Here is an 18,665-nt window from a genome sequence, read left to right as displayed (position 1 = left end):
ACTCCTTTTCAATTTAATGCCCTGTATCTTGAATAACTCTTTGGAAGGTGGCAGCCCTTCGATGAAGTCCATGGAGATGTCAGTCCACATCGGGTCCGGTATGAGTAGTGGTTGTAGCTTCCCTGGACTTGTAATTGTTTCACCCTTATGCTATTAACATACATAACATTATGCCACATATTCAGCAATAATTTTTTTCATCCCTCTCCAATAAAAATTTTGCTTCACTCTTTTGTAAGTTCTCAGGAATCTAGAGTGCCCTATTGAAGGTATAGAGTGCATTTCATGCATGATGATATTGATGCAAGGAGAGTCAGGTATAAGCACAATGTGACCTTTGTAGCGTAGATCTCTCGAATCCCAAGTGTAGTAGGCTATTGCACTTGGATCCTCCTCCAATTTTTTTTATGATATTGCTAATCTCTGGATCCTTCTTCCATTCTTCCCTAATGTCCTCAAGGAAGCTGGTGGTAGGAAGAGAGATGGCTAAAAACTTAGCTTGTTCAGGTAGCCGTGAGAGTACATCTGCAACAATATTTTTTTTTCCCTTTTTTGTAAATAATTTCATAATCAAATCCAAGAAGTTTGGTTACCTATTTTTGTTGCTTAGGGGATGATATCTTTTGCTCCAAAAAGTACTTGAGGCTTCTATGGTCAATTTTAATTTGATATCGCCGACCAATCAAGTAGGGTCTCCATCTCGTTACTGCGTGCACAATGGCGAGCATCTCCTTATCATATATTGACATATTTTGATAGGAGGGAGATAATGCCTTGCTAGTGTATATGAGTGGTGGACTATCTTGCATAAGAACGGCTCTAATTCTGACTCCAGATGCATCGACCTCAATGATGAAGGGTCGACTGAAATCTGGTAGCGCTAGCACCGGCGTCATTGTCATGGCTACCTTAAGTTTGTCGAAGGCAATAGAGGCTTTGTCCGACCATTGGAAGATATCTTTTTTTAGTAGAGAAGTGAGGAGTACGCTGATCTTTCCATAGTCCTTAATAAATTTTCGGTAGTAGCTTGTTAGTCCAAGGAACCCACGTAGTAATTTCATGTTTGTATGTTTCGGCCAGCCTTGTATTGCTTCAATTTTTGTTGGGTCTACCACCACTCCTGATATTATGTGCCTAAGGTTCTCTACTTTTTGCTAGAGAAAACTGTACTTTAGCTGTTTAACAAAAAGAGTATTCTCTCGAAGGATCGTCAAAACAACCCGTAAATGCTGAAAGTGAGTCTCAAGAGAAGGGCTGTAAATGAAAATATCACCGAAAAATACCAGCACAAATTTATGAAGAAAGCTTTGAAAAATATTATTCATTAGACTTTGGAAGGTTGAAGGAGCATTAGTAAGTACAAAAAGCATTACCAAGAATTCATAATGGCCGTTATGTGTACGAAATGTAGTTTTTGGAATGTCGTCTTCACATACCCGAATTTGGTGGTAACCGGATTGGAGGTCCAACTTTGTGAAGACTCGAGCTCCTTTTAACTCATCAAGAAGTTCATTCACCACTGGTATTGGATACTTATCCTTGACGGTGATGCCATTTAAAGCTCGGTAGTCGATGCACATCCTCCAAGTTCCGTCCTTCTTGCGTACAAGTAGCACCAGTGAGGAATAGGGGCTGCAACTTAGTTGAATCACTCCTGTTTCAAGCATCTTCTTTACGATCTTTTCAATTTCATCCTTCTGGAGGTGGGGATATCATTACGACTGATTGTTCATAGGTGGCTTGCCTGAAAGGATTGGAATCTGATGGTCATGTTACCGAGTAGGAGGAAGACCACGTGGCTCAGCAAAAATGTCGGTAAATTTAGCAAGCAATTGGGCGAGATTTTGTTCTTCAATTTATATTTTCTTCCCCTCTAGTTACTGTTGGAGATGCATCAAAAAGCTACAATTTACCTTATGCAAAACTTTCTTCATTCGTTGGGTCGAAACAGTGGTTACATTGCTTCCGCGCTTCCCACGTAGGATGATCTGTTTGTCTTTGCAATAGAATTTCATAATTAATTTGAAGAAGTTTCAAGAGACATCACCTAGCATCGTTAGTCATTCTATGCTAGGCATGGCCTTATAGTCATCAATTGATAGGAGCAAGAAGTCGGTGATAATTTCTTGGTCTTGCAGTAATAGTTTCACCTGCGGACATCTTCGGTCGTATTTTAGGATTCTTCCGTCGGCAACCTTTACGTCGAACTTGCTACAACCTTCGATGTGGAGTGTCATCTAAGAAGCAACCTTACTATTTATGAAGTTATTAGTGCTGACCATGTCGATGAGAATAGTGATCAGTTGTTGTTTGAGAAGGCCTCCAACTTTCATCATTTGCAGGTTTAAGTAGCTGGCTAGTGCGTGTATCGTAAAGTCAGTCGGTTATGGCTCTTCTTCTGCATCTTCTTCTTCATATTTAAGGCTCTCTTCTAGATATTTAATGACATCTTATTCTACTAGTTCAATCATAAGAAGTCTCCCTTTTTTACAACGATGTTTGCGGCTCCACGGCTCGTCGCAGTGCCAACATAACCCCTTCGTAGATCGCTCCCAAAGCTCTTCTCTTGTCAACCTTTTTGGTGTAGGGGCTCGGTTGATAGTAGGGGGGGCTGAGGGCTTCAGTATTGCTAGTTAGGGAGTGACTCTAGTCCTCCGGGCTTTATGGTTCAATCGCTTCTCTTGAAGTCGTGCGAAAGAGATGGCTGCCATAAGCGTGTACGGTTGTCACGCTTTAACTTCTCCTCAGATCTCTAGCTTCAAGTCCTCAATGAAGGTCCCTAATAGCTATTTCTTAGATCAATCATGAGTTTGATTAGATATCCTTTTAAACCTGGTTTGGTACTCTTGAATGGTGGAGGTTTGTCAGATATTTGCTAGTTATCTGTTAATTTTCTCGTAATCGGTTGGTCCGAAGCAAATCAGCAGTCCTTCTTTGAATTATCACCATAAGAGAACTCCATGAGTGTGTTCAAACCAGTCAAACCATTGTATGGTATCCCCTTCAAGATATATAACCGTAATTTCCACCATAGATGCGTCCACGATTTTGTGGTACCGAAAATATATCTCCGCGCGTGAGATCCAACCAATCGGGTCTTCTTCTTCCCATCTAGGGAAGTCTACCCTCATGCGTGGATAGTTGGAATCGGTAATAGATCCTCCCCTCTCTTGAAAGTCATCTCTTTGGGCTTGGTATGACTGGTCAGAGCTCTCTCCTTGATGTGATTTTTTCGGGCTTGGTGGTCGGCCCAAACTGAGTTCGGTAAAGAGAGTCCGAATCTTATCCTCCATTCACGCCTCGAAGGCTTTGAATTTAGCATTGATTGCCACCTCAGATGCCATAGTATATGCCTCCAAATCTATAATGTTAAGATCTCTCTTTTGTTGTCGGGTTAAAGACATATATATGTTGAGAGAAGTGGTGGTTGAAAGGGTTGGTGGATTGGTAGATGTAGGCTGCGATTTAGGCTTGTTTTATGGCTGTTTTGGATGTAGTTTGAGGGTGTGGTTTGGTGGAGTTTTAGGGCTATGATGGTAGTGGATGAAGGTTAGGGAAAAAAGTTTTAGATCTGTAGTATATGGCAGCAAAGGTTTGATAGAAATAAGTAAAAGTTGCTGTAGATATGTGTTGTCTTGTAAGAGCAAAATTGTCATCGAAGAAACATTGATTTTTCGATGAAATTTCCAGCAAAAACCAAGAGATTTGAGGAGAGAATTTGATAGCAAAATCTGGTTTATATAATAGCAAAGATAACCAATTTAATCAAGAAAATTTTAGCAGTATAACTGCAAGGAAATTGGTGTAAGTTGCGATAGTAGAATTCTCATCGAAAAATTTCAACGGTTTGTGATAAAAATTTTTAGCAACACCAGAACGTTTTTAGAGATGAATTCCTTAATAGATCAATCTTAGATGGAAGCAAGATGATCTATGAAGTGTATAAAAAATTTCATTTAAAAATGGTTGTAAATAGATCGGTTAAAAGGCAATAATATGCGGTTGAAATTTTTTGCAGTAATCATTCGTTTGTAAAGATGATAACTTTTACGACGAAAGGAATTCGTAGGAATATAAAAACAATTTTTTTTGGATTTTTGAATAAGGATAACTAAATTGCAGCAGTAGTAAGGTAGGAAACCATAACCTATTGCAATTTACGGGGAGATCAAAGGATAATCTGTGGTGGTGGAGATGACAGCGGAATTCGATAACGATCTTTTAAGAAATTGTGGGAATTACTTTGGGCGGCTATGAAGGGCTTATGGATGGCTGTGGAAGGGCAGTGAGACACCAAGAACACTGCTTTGATACAAGATATTAGAACCCTTGTAGATTCTAAGCTTAGGGTTGATCTCTTTAGGGAATCGACCTCCTTGGAACTCTATAGGGGTTCCTTCCTCCAAATTGCTACTCAAAGGCTGCAAAAAAGATTCATCTATTACTTATTAAAAGAGGATGAATATAAGACTATTTATAGGGCTTCTAAACCCTAACTTCTAATAGGACTTATACTCAAGACTCTTATTCCTTTACAACTCCTAATGCTTCTCTAAGAACAACTCCTAATAGGACTCCTACTCAAGACTCATATTCCTTTACAACTCCTAATGCTTCTCTAGAAAATAACCTCCTAACCCTAGCCGACCTTTTCACCTCTTTAATAGGGGTCGGCTAAGTAGGTTAACCTGAATGCCCCTCTCAATTAGGACTCTCCTAGCTAGAGTCCTAACATCAGGCATGTAAGTTAAGTTCATGTATACTTACTGCTAGTCATATGTGCCATGCAAGCTAATCACATGAATGATGACACGTGTAACATAATATGCATTCTTTTTGCTCATTATATTATTTGGTAATTTGTCACTTTATATTGCTTGTTGCATATATGCATATATATATATTGTGATGTCCATGGATATGTGCAACGGAAATCAGATCATGATGAGATCATGATAATGAGACCGATTTGCCTTTAAACACAGATCCTAAATAATCCTAATCATAGGTTACTCGAGAGAAACATCGAGATAATATGATAAACTGGTGTATTATATACCCGTACATATAATGGAGGCAGCTGGTTTCGTAGCTACCCGTATAGGGATACTAAGTATACATGTAGGTGCTCATTAGAGAATGAATTCACTGATTGATCTGCTCATGGAATATTGGATGGTTGATGATGCCTTATTGTCAAACAGCGATTCTGTAGTCTTAGTGGTGTATTTGGTCCTTAGAGTTGAGATACCAAAGATACCCTATATGAGTACTCTACTCTTTGATATCAGACTTATAGGTTTGAAGGTTTCAGATCTAGCATAACCAATCATCGAGAGTGATAGCCAACCTTATGAGAGCTATTTGTTGAATATCGGATTTTGATGATGAAGTCAATTATTATTTGGTTATCTAATCCATATGTTGAGACAAGTGTGCAGGATTAACTTCAATGGCAGTAAGACATACAGCAGGTGTTGAGCTGGAGTCCAGACCAAGATCACGTTGGGGGGTTTGAGAGTTCGTCGGAAGTCCGGACGATCGTCAGAGGTTTTGTAGGAATAATTCGAGAAGTCCAGGAGCTTGCCAAGGAAGCTCGTCGGAACTCGCCAAGAGGATCATCGCAAGTCCAGGAGTTTGTTGGGAGTCCGCTGGAGCATCACCGAGGGTTCGTCGGATGTTCACCGGAAGTTTGTCGGAAGCTCGCCTGAAGAAGCGATTGACACACCGGAACACGATTTGTAGCATTAATGTCTTAAGTGTCATGGTTAGTAGGTATATTAAGATAGAATTGGGAGGTGATCCCATTAACTTAATCTGGGGCCAATTGGGCCCTGAATAGGCCCAAATTGGGCCGAATAGATCAGCCCATTCAGACCTAGAATTCCTGACCGACGGTGGCACCGCCCAAGAGACTTGGTCTCCCAAGAATTCTGGGCGGTAGTACCGCCCCTATCAGGCGGTGGTATCGCCCGCAGTTATTACTACCAAGCGGTGGTACCGCCCAACTGAGCGGTAGTACCGCCCAGTATCAGATGCCAGGTGGTAGTACCACCTAGTTATGGTGGTGGTACCGTCAAGACCCCGAAAATCCGGGAAATGACACTTTTGAGCTCTGAATTCAAACAGATTGGGGCATATATAAACCCCACCCTTTCCTTATGAAAGGGCACCGAAAGCTTGCTTTTATTCTAAGTATTTAAGAACTTAAAAGTGTTGTAAAAGGCTAAAAGTTCTTCTCCCTCTTTCTTTCTAAGTGTTGATCATTCAAGAGAGGAGTAAAAATTTGTAAGGGTTGTCTCCTAAGCCCGTCAAAAGGAGAAAAGCTGTAAAAGGGTAGTTGGCCTTCGCTTGTTGAAGGAAGGCCTCTAGTGGACGTTGGTGATCTTGTCGGAGGAGGAAGCCAAAAGTGGATGTAGGTCAAGATTGACTGAACCACTCTAAATCTCAGTTTGTATTTATATTCTGCTCTTTATCTTAACTGCAAACTGCCTCCATTACTTTACATCAAGTATACTTCAGTTTCGATCTTAAGTTAAAGTTCTTTTTGAAATGGTTTTTCGACGAAATCAGATTTGAACCGACGAAAGTTTTCCGCTACACTAATTCACCCCCCCCTCTTATTGCTCTTGATCCTAACAATTGGTATTAGAGTGGGTTCACTCTCAATTGGATTAAAACCCAAGAGAGATGACGTATGCTGGAAACTAAGAGGGTTACTCTATTACATGTCCGCCCATGTTCAATGGGACGGACTACACCTATTGGAAGACCCGAATGAGGATCTTCCTTATTTCCATGGATTTTGAACTTTAGAATATTATTGAAAATGGATTTTCAAAGTCTTCTCTTCCAATTATCAATTGGAACGAATTGGAGAAGAAGACTTTCGCTCTTAATGTAAAGGCTATGAATGCCTTATTTTGTGCACTTGATAAAAACAAGTTTAATTATGTTTCGATTTGTGAAACTGCATTTGATATTTGACATACACTTGAAGTGACTCACGAAGGCACAAATAGAGTGAAAGAGTCAAAAATCAATCTTTTAGTATATTCTTATGAATTTTTTCGAATGAAATTGAGCGAGATTATAGGTGACATGTACACCTGTTTCATGAATGTTGTCCATGATCTAAAAGGACTCGGTAAAAGTTTTTCAGATTTCAAGCTTATTAATAAAATTCTAAGATCCCTTCCAAAGAGTTGGGACCCTAAAGTCACTGCTATTCAAGAGGCTAAAGATTTAAACAACTTCCCTCTTGAAGAATTAATCGGGTCATTAATGACCTACGAAATGACTTGCAAAGCTCATGAAGAGCATGAGGAAACCCTTCCAAAGAACAAGAAGGATATGACACTTAGAATTCAAGAAGACCACTTGAGAGAAAACTCAAGTGATGAGCACTTTGACGATGACTTGGCACTTCTAACAAGGAAATTTAAAAATTCATTAAAAGAAATAAATTTAAAAATGATACTAAAATAAATTTGAACCCAAAAAGGACCAAGTTATTTGCTACAAATACAAGAAGTTGGGACACTATAAAAGTGATTGTCCCCAAGCCAAGAAGAGAACACCAAAGAAGAAGGCACTCAAAGCAACGTGGGATAACTCAAGCGCATCCGAAGAAGAGGAGTCCAACACCGAGCAAGTTGTTCATTATGCACTTATGACAATCGGAGAGGAGGTATCAAATTTAATTGATGTAGATTTATCTTTTGATGAATTGTTAAATGCTTTCCATGATTTATTTGATGAATACAAAATAATTAGTAGAAAATATAAATTGTTAAAAAATGAGCATGATATTCTTGTTAGTAATTTTGATAAATTAAAAATTAAACATAATGATAGTTTAGTTCCATGTATGAAATGCCATAACTTAGAAAAACTCCAAAAGGAGAACTTGCTACTCAAGGACACCTTGAAAAAATTCAAGGTTGGTAGTAAGTCTTTGAATATGATCCTTGCAAATAAGGGTCACGTTCCTAAACGAAGTGGAATCGGATTTGTGAGAAGTCCTCACCAAAATCCAACCACCTTCATTAAAGGCCCTATCTTGCATGTTTTGCACCAAAACAAATGCAACTTTTGTTGCAAACATGGACATAAAACTTATCATTATCCATTCAAGAAGATTAGTCTTAACAAATTGATTTGGGTTCCAAAAGGAACTGTAATAAATTCTATGCAATATGACAAACAATTTAGATCGGTTTTTGAGGCCCCCAAGATTAAATGGGTACTTAAAAATTATCTTTTTTTGTAGAAACATATACCATCACAAGCTAGGAGCAAGAGATGATACCTTGATAGTGGATGCTTAAGGCATATGACTGGAGATCCATCTCAATTCTCTAAGCTCACTAGCATAGACGAAGGCTATATCACCTTTGGAGACAACAAAGGTAAAATCATTGGCAAAATAACCATAGGTAACAAATCTAACTTCTTTATTGAAGATGTTTTGTTAGTTGATGGTTTAAAACATAACCTCTTGAGCATTAGTCAATTGTATGATAAAGGATATATTGTCAAATTCAAATCTAATGATTGTATCATTGAAAAACCACACAAAAATATATCTATGATTGTATTAAAACAAAATAATGTATACACCATTGACATTAATGATCTTTATAATGAAATGTGTTTCTCAGTTTTGAATGATGATGCTTGGCTTTAGCATAGGAGATTAGGTCATGCTAGCATGAAACTAATCACCCAAATTTCATCTAAAGAACTTGTAAGAGGAATTCCTCATATCAAATTCATCAAAGATAATGTGTGTGATGCTTGTCAATTAGAAAAACAAATAAAGGGTAGCTTCAAATCTAAGAATCAAATAAGCACCTCTAGACCCTTGCAATTGATCCATATAGACTTATTCGGACCAATCTCTACATCAAGCCTAGGAGATAGCAAATACGCTTTTGTTATTGTAGATTATTATAGTAAATACACATGAAATTATTTTTTGAAACACAAAAGTGAATGCTTTAGATATTTCACCAAGTTTTGTAAACTTGTTCAAAATGAAAAGGGTTCTATGATTTCATCAATTCGAAGTGATTACGGTGGTGAATTTCAAAACTATGAGTTTCAAGAATTTTATGAATTTAATGGATACAAGCACAACTTCTCTACTCCAAGAAATCCTCAACAAAATGGAGTAGTAAAAAGAAAGAATACAAATTTACAAGAAATGACAAGAACCATGTTGAATGAACATAGCCTACCTAAATATTTTTGGGCCGAAGCCGTAAACACTGCATGCTATATTTTGAATAGAGTTCTAGTACGACCCTTACTCACCAAAACTCCCTATGAGTTGTGGAATAACAAAAAACACAATGTTTCATATTTTAAAGTTTTTGGGTATAAGTGTTTTATCTTGAATGAAAAAGATGCATTAGGAAAAATTGATGCTAAAACCGATGAAAGAATTTTTCTTAGTTATTTTTCGATTTCTAAAGCATTTTGTATCTTCAATAAAAGAACTTTAATTATAGAAGAATCCATTCATGTTGTTTTCAATGAGATTTCATAAATCAAGAAAAATGATTTTGATGATGATATTAATTTTGATTCTTTGAATTTAAATGAAACCCCTTCTCCAACTAGCAACTTGAATGCATCCACTTCCAAAACATCCTTACCTAAGGATTTTGCTTTATGCCTTGATCAATATCATAGTTAATCCTACACAAATAAAACCTACTTCGATCTAGATAATTATTACAAGGCTTGAATCTTATTGTCCGGCATGTCATTAGTTCATCGGCGCATCGTCCTCTCTTGTGGCCTATTGCCTAATCGGCCAGTTGACCTCCGCAACTCCGATATCCTTGGCACAATTTCCGCTCTTCTTGGCCCGATGCTCATATCCATGGCTCGAAGCCTTCTGCCGATATGTCGATCGGTCCTTCGGCTCGACGTCCAATCTTCTAACATATTTCTCTCTGGCCTAACATGATTCTTCCTGCTTTAATTGTCTCTCACTGATCGAAGCTTCCTGCGTCACTCAAAACACAGATCATATAAACACTATTAAATAGTTTCATTATCAAAATCCGAGATTCAATAGTTTAAACCAAACTCCCCCTATCAATATGTCATATTGCTATAAACGTAAATTCATACATAAATTATGAATCCAAGCAACATGTCATTATAAAATCATGCATAATCAAAATTTTGATACATCATTCCATGCATGATCATCATAATTTTTCCCCCTTAGTCATCAATAAACAGGAGAAGTGTAACTTTCAAGATTTAGATATATACAAGCTTAGCGATTTAGCAAATTTTTCATCACTTTAGAGTATGCAAGCTAGTGAGTTCTTTCTTCTCTTTTGAGAAGTGCAAGCTAGTAATTTTTACTTTCTTTGCAATGTTCAAGCTAGCAATTTTTGATAATGTGAAGTTTAACAAAATTTTTGCTTCTATTAAGATAGCAACTTTTTGCTTTTCTTTACAATATGCAAGCTAGCACTTTTTTTGCTAATTTTTGTGATGTGCAAGCTAGTAAGACTTTCACCTTTGAGATGTGCAAGCTTGTAAGTTTTGCTTTTCTTTCTTTACAAGCCATTAATTTATTTTTCTTGAGATGTGTAATATAGTAATTTTCAATCTCTCTCGGTTATTATCAAAAGAAAGAGAAGGATACAATAGTGCAAAATATTTCAATCATTACATGAGGTATACAAGCCATAAATACAAAGGAATCATGTCATGAAAGATATAATATCAAAGATCATGGAGGATTAAGTTATGAATACCAAAAGACATGATTTATTTTGACAAATCTTCCTTTTAGTAAATAACAAAAAGAAACCTTAGAAGATCAAAGATCTTGATTTATAAAAAAATCTCAAGTATTAGATATCAAGAATTCAATATCATTATTCGGACAAAACTCTTCTTTTATAAAAAGCAAAAAGAATCCTAGGAGAAACAAATAAAATATCTTCATTCATGCATAAGAAATCTCAAGTTGTCAAGATCATGATTTATATATTAAAGAAAAATCTCAAGTTATAATTCAAAATCATAATTCATTAAAAATCCTCCTCTTAAATAATACAAGAATACATAATAAGAGATCTTGATTCATAAAAGATTTCAAGTTATAGTTCCGAGGAATCAAAATCATGATTGATAGAATCCCAGAGGAATTCTATGTAGATTAATCTTTGAGGGAGATCACTCATTGGAACGCTATAAGGGTTCCATCCTCCTAGAAGTCGACCAAATGGCTGCAATTGTAGATAAATCTTATTCCCAAAGAGATGGAAGCTACATGCTTATATAGGGCTCCAAACCCTAGCCCTAGGGGCTACTTCCTAAGTGAGTTACCCTTTTTGCCCTCAACCCTAACCAACTAGCCCAATAAAAGGCGGCGACGACTAGGAAGCCCAAATGCCAAAATATAAACCCTAGCCACTCTTCTTTATAGGATAGAGGTGGCTAGGTGAGGTTTATTATAATCTCATAGGGTTTTATTAGTTGCTTCTAGGTTGAGTAGGACCCAACCCTCCTAGGGTCCTATCAAGCTCGCCCTCTCCAAATCAACCTTATCCTCAAGGCTGAGGTTCCATGAACTCAGGAAACTGGGTCTATCCTATAAAAGAGAGTGGCTCGAGTTTATATTTGGGTATTTGGGCTTCCTAGCTACCGCCCCCTTTTATTGGGCTAGTTGGTTAGGGTTGAGGGCAAAAGGAGTAACTCACTTATGAAGCAGCCCCTAGGACTAAGGTTTGGAGCCTTATATAAGCATGTAGCTTCCATCTCTTTGGGAATAAGATCTATCTACAATTACAGCCATTTGACCGACTTCTAAGAGGGTGGAACCCCTATAGCGTTCCAAAGAGTGATCTCCCTCAAAGATCAATCTACATAGAATTCCTCTAGGGTTCTATCATCTGGTATTATAGTAGCAATCTTATTGCCTTTGCTGCCATCCACCAGCCAAGCAATTCTCACAATTGCTCTTGTCGTCGCCATCTCCACCATCATCTTCTGCCGTAGATCAAATCAATCTACTACCGTCACCTCCAATTGCATCAAAGATATAGTATTCTCCTATCACCAATATCTTTTGTTGTTGTAATTTTTCATTTAAAATACTAAAAAGAGGTTTTTTTTATCTATCCCATGCTGTGAACTCCTTTCGTCGTAAAAGTTATCATCTTTACGAATGAAGGATTGCTGTAGAAAATTTCAGCCACATATTGTTGCCTTTAACCAATCTATTTGCTATCTTTTTTGAACGAAACTTCTTATACATTTCATAGATCATCTTGGCTTCTATCTGAGATTGATCTATTGAGGAAATCATCTCTAAAAAAGTTCTTGTGTTACTATAAATTTTCATCGTAAACTGTTGGAATTTTTCGATGAGAATTCTGCTATCACAACTTGCATCAATTTCCTTGCTATTATACTGCCGAAATTTTCTTGATTAAATTTGTCATCATTGATATTATCTAAACTGAGATTTTGCTATCAAATTCCTTGCTCAAATCTCTTGGTTTTGCTGGAACTTTCGTCGAGAAACCGCTGTTTCTTCGACGATAATTCTGCTTATACAAGACAACACCTTTTTGCAGCAACTTCCACCGATTCCTATCAAACCTTTACTGCCATCTACCATGGATCTAAAAATTTTTTCCTAGCCTTCATCTACTATCATCATAGCCCTAAAACTCCACCAAACCACACCCTCAAACTACACCCAAAATAGCCACAAAATAAGCCTAAAACTACACCCTACATCCACCAATCCACCAACCCTTACGACCATCACTTCTCTCAACCGATACATACCTTTAACCAGATAACAAAAGAGAGATCTTAATATTACAGATTTGGAGGCATATACTATGGCATATGAGGAGGCAATCTATGCTAAATTGGAAGGCTTTGAGACTCGAATGGAGGATAAGATTCAGACTCTCTTTACCGAACTCAGTTTGGGTCGACCACCAAGCCTGAAGAAATCACATCAAGGGGAGAGCTCTGACCAATCACACTAAGCCCGAAGAGATGACTTCCAAGAGAGGGGAGGCTCTATGACCGATCCCTACTATTCACGCATGAGGGTGGACTTCCCTAGATGGGAAGAAGGAGACCCGATTGGTTGGATCTCATGCGTGGAGCGATATTTTTGGTACCACAAAATCGCCGACGCATCTATGGTAGAAATTACAGCTATAAATCTTGAAGGGGATGCCATATAGTGGTTTGACTGGTTTGAACACACTCATGGAGTCCTCTCATGGTAACAATTCAAAAAAGGACTACTGATCCGGTTCGGACCAACCGATTACAAGAATATTGATGAACAATTAGCAAAGATCCGACAAACCTCTATCATTCAGGAGTACCAAACCAGGTTTGAAAGGTTATCTAATCAAACTCATGATTGGTCTAAAAAATAGCTATTAGGGACCTTTATTGAGGGCTTAAAGTCAGAGATCTAGGGAGAAGTTAAAGCACGACAACCGTACACGCTTATGGCAGCAATCTCTTTCGCACGACTCTAAGAGGAGTGATTGAACCATGAAGCCCGAAGGACTAGGGTTGCTCCCCGACCAACAATATTGAAGCCCTCAACCCCCCCCACTATCAACCGAGCCCCTACACTAAAAAGGTTGACAAGAGAAGAGCTTCAAGAACGATCTGCGAAAGGGTTATGTTGGCATTGCGACGAGCTGTGGAGCCGTGAGCATCGCTGTAAAAAAGGGAGACTTCTTGTGATTGAACTAGTAGAAGAAGAGGTTATTAAACATCTAAAAGAGAGCCTTGAATATGAAGAAGAAGATGCTGTTAGGATCAAGAGCACTAAGAGGGGGGGGGGGGGTGGATTAGTGCAGCGGAAATTTTAGCGATTAAAACGAAAGCTGCGTTCGTTCGATAAAAACGATTTCGATGTGAAAGCCAATTCTAAGATTACTTTAACTTGAGATTAAGCGAGAAGACGTTAAAGTAGATCTACGAAGGCAGTTTGCAGTTTATGATGGAAAGCAGAATACAAGCGCGAACTGAAATGCGACGTTCGTACGATAAAAGCCGATTTACGTCTAAACGCAGATTTAGAAAGTTCTGAACTTAGAAGCTTGTTCTTAAGATCGTAAAAGGCAGTAAACAGTTATGATTGAAATCAAAACGTAAATGTAAACTGAAATATGATGATCGTACAGAAAAACGATTTACGTCTAAACGCAGATTCGGAAAGTTCTAAACTTAGAAACTTGTTCGTAAAATTGCAGAAGGCAGTAAGCTATTGAGAAGTTTGCAGTGAAGGTAAAATGCTCAAAGGAAATGCAAACCGAGATTTAGAGTGGTTCGGTCAATCTGGACCTACTCCACTTTTGGCTTCCTCCACCGACGAGGTCACCGACGTCAACTAGAGGCCTTCCTTCAATAGGCGAAGGCCAACCACCCTTTTACAGATTCACTCATTTTGACGGGCTTAGGAGACAACCCTTATAGAAGTTTTCTCTCCTCTCTTTACAACTCAACCTTTGAAGAACAGAAGGAGGAGAACTTTTGACCTTTACAACAGTTTTGAGCTCTAAGAATCACAGAAAGATATCAAGATTTCGAGTGTAAGTTGCTCCCTTTCAGTGCTGAATGGGTGGGGTATTTATAGGCCCCAACCCAGTTCAAATTTGGAGCTCAAAACTGTCAATTCCTGGAATTTCGGGATCAGGCGGTTGCACCTCCTGACTGGGGCGGTTGCACCGCGTGGCAGAGCTCGAAGACTGAGCCTCTAGGCGGTGCCACCTGTTGGGAAATCATGGGGGCGACATCATATGCGCAGCGGAAGAACAAGAAAAACAAAATCCCCGATTCCCAAAAAGATGTTCGTCGTCGTGCGAAGATTGGTGCGCAAAAATCCGCAAAACACAAAACTGCGTATAGAGATTGTGTTACCTAGGGAGATCGTATATCCCTGTTTCCTTGCAGATCATTAGGAGAGGGTGAAGGAGGTCAAGCGTCCTCCTCTCTAGCGGTGATCCACACAGCAGGGTTGCGACGACGCTCCTCAAAACTCCAGGCCTACTCTGAGGTGGAGAGGGAGAGGAGAATAGGAAAGGCAAGCAAATACTCTAGCCTATGAGGCTGTGAATCCCTCCTATTTATAGAGATCCCGTGTCAAACCCTAATGGGTCCTTCCCTAGTGGGTATTGGATCTGCATCCAATAAGACAAGGGCTCCGTCGGATATCTCATATCCGAACCTCTACTCATCGCAATGCCTACCATATGTGTGTGACCCTCTAGGCCCAATATCGAGCTGGCCGTGAGTCATATCTGTCAGAACTCCTTCTGACTGAGTGAATTATTATCTCTGTAATAATTCACTTGACTCATCGACTACGGACGTACTAGGCCACTACGCCGTAGTCCCCAAACGATACAGGGGAATCCAATCCATTGGACCTGTCTGTCCTCAGTTACCATGTAGCTATAGTCCCTCAGCCATCTAATATCCCAGAGACCGTATATCGAGCATGGTGCTGTCAGACCCATACGGTTTCTACTCGAGTCTCGCTCTAATCGGATTCTCCCGGAGAACTCTTTCTCTCTCAACCCGAATGACCCTGGTCAGGGATTTGTCTGAGCAAGAACACATGGGATATTCCTCTCATGACGCCGAGAGTGGATGATCCTCTGTCGACACTCAATAGCCCTCGTAAGGTCGACTACCACTCCCAATGACCAGCTGTACTAGATCTGGGACAGCCAAACCTATAAGTCTGGTATCAAAGAGTGGAGCACTCATACAGGACATCCTTGGTGTCTCAAGTCTAAGGACCAGATACACCACTAGGACTACGGAATCGCTGTCTGACAATAAGGCATCATCAACCATCCAGCATTCCGTAAGCGGATCAACCAGTGAACTCATTCTCCAATGAGCAGCTGTACTGTATCCCTAGTGTCCCTACATGAGCAGCTATGAGACCAGCTGCATCCATCATATGGACGGGTATATAGCACACCAGTCTATCCGGTTATCACGATGTCCCTCTCGAGTAACCTATGACCGGGATTATTTAGGATATGTGTTTAAAGGTGAATCGATCTCATTATCGTGATCTCATCATGATCCGATTCCCATTGCACAAATCCAAGGACATCACAATATATATATGCATTTATGCAATAGTTATAAAGTGATATACGCCAAAATATAATAAGCAAAAGGATTCTGTATCAAGTCACACGTGCCATCACTCACGTGATTGGCTTGCTGGGCACCTATGACTAGCAATCTCCCACTTGACCTAAAGCCAATCATCTATGTGTCTGATCCCCATCAGACTCCTGTGACGCTCATAGACAATCTAAGAGAACGACTTTGTCAGTGGATCTGCAATGTTATCTTCGGATGAAATTGTTTCCACTACTACATCTCCTCGGGTTACGATCTCTCTTATAAGCTGGAACCTCCTCAGAACACTTCTGATGAGACCCGGGTTCCCTTATTTGAGTAATCACCCCATAGTTATCGTAATATAAGGAAGTCGACTTGTCGCTATCTGTATCGACTCCCAAATCTGTGATGAACTTCTTCATCCAGACTCCCTCCTTTGCTGCATCTAATGCAGCAATGTACTCCGCCTCTGTGGTCGAGTCAGCAGTGGTATTTTGTTTGGAACTCTTCCAGCACACTGCTCCTCCATTCAAGGTGTACACATACCCTGAATTCGACTTGCTATCATCGACATTAGACTGAAAACTTGAGTCAGTGTAGCCATGAACCTTAAGGCTATTACCTCCATATATTAGTAAAAGATCCTTAGTCCTTCTCAAGTACTTAAGGATACACTTTACTGCTTTCCAATGCTCCAAGCCTGGATCCGCCTGATACCTACTCGTGACACTCAAAGCATGCGCTATATTAGGTCTAGTACATAGCATGACATACATGATAGACCCTATTGCTGAGGCATAAGGTATCATATCCATGTCACCCTTTCTTGGAATATTCCATGCCAAAACTTTTGACAATGGTTTCTATGTACCTGGACTAGGACAAGTCAAGCATCCTCTTGGATCTATCTCTATAGATTCTAATCCCCAAGATATAGGATGCTTCCCCTAAGTCCTTCATGGAGAAGTGTCAAGATAACCAAGCCTTTACTATGGATAGCATTCCTACGTCATTCCCATTGATGAGGATGCCATCCACATATAACACCAAAAAGGTGATAGCGCTCCTACTTACCTTTCTGTATACACAAGGCTTATCTTCGTTCTTAACGAAGTTATAAGATCTGATTGCCTCATCAAATCTTATGTTCCAACTTCGGGAAGCTTGCTTTAGTCCATAAATGGATCTAAGCAACCTACACACCTTATCTGGGCAGTTCTTGGACACGAATCCCTCAGGTTGCATCATATACACCTCCTCCTCGAGGTTCCCATTGAGGAATGCAGTTTTCACATCCATCTGCCAGATCTCATAATCATAGTGTGCTGCAATAGCCAATAGAATTCTGATGGATTTTAGCATTGCTACGGGTGAGAAGGTTTCGTCGTAGTCAACACCTTACCTTTGACGATACCCCTTAGCCACTAGCCTTGCTTTATAGGTTTCCACCTTTTCATCTACTCCGATCTTTTTCTTAAAGATCCACTTGCAACCGATGGGTACAATACCTTCGGGCGCATCAACTAGGTTCCAAACCTTGTTGGAGTACATAGAATCCATCTCAGAATTCATGGCTTCTTGCCACTTCCCGGAGTCTATACTTATAATAGCCTCCTCGTAGGTCTGAGGATCAATATCCTCAGCATCCTCTCCTCTAATATGTCCCACATATCTCTCAGGAGGATGAGATACTCTATCAGACCTGCGTAAAGTTGAAACTTGTGTATTAGGTACCTGAACAGACTCGGGCTGTAGAGTGGTGCTTGAGCTTGGTTCTCTAACTTCGCTCAACTCTATCATTCTCCCACTGTCTCCGCCAAGAATGTGTTCCTTCTCAAGGAACACTGCTCTCTTAGCTACAAAGACCTTTTTGTCCTCGAGATGATAGAAATAATACCCACAAGTTTCCTTGGGGTATCCCACAAATATGCATCGCTCTGTCCTTGATTCTAACTTATCGGGGTTGTGTCTTTTAACGTGGGCTGGGCAGCCCCAAATCTTAACAACCTTAAGATCAGGCTTCTTCCCTTTCCATATCTCATATGGTGTAGACACTACCGACTTAGTTGGAACTCTGTTCAGAAGGTAAGCTGCGGTTTCTAGGGCATATCCCCAGAATGAGATGGGTAGGTCAGCAAAACTCATCATGGACTGTACCATATCTAATAAAGTACGATTTCTCCTTTCAGAGACACCATTGAGCTGAGGTGTGTAAGGAGGTGTCCATTTGGATAATATCCCATGGTCCTTGAGGAATTGAGTAAACTCTGTACTTAAGTACTCACCTCCTCGATTTGATCGAACAATTTTGATACTTTTTCCAGTCTGGTTCTCCACCTCATTCTTATACTCTCTGAATTTCTCAAAGGCCTCGGACTTGTACTTCATTAAGTACACATATCCTGACCTTGAGAAATCATCAGTAAATATAATGAAGTAAGGGTAACCTCCAATGGCATGAGTTGACATGGGTCCACATACATCACTATGTA

This window comes from Musa acuminata, chromosome BXJ1-1, assembly GCF_036884655.1.
Source record: "Musa acuminata AAA Group cultivar baxijiao chromosome BXJ1-1, Cavendish_Baxijiao_AAA, whole genome shotgun sequence".
Classification (NCBI taxonomy): Eukaryota; Viridiplantae; Streptophyta; class Magnoliopsida; order Zingiberales; family Musaceae; genus Musa; species Musa acuminata.
This window is presented reverse-complemented; position numbering follows the sequence as displayed.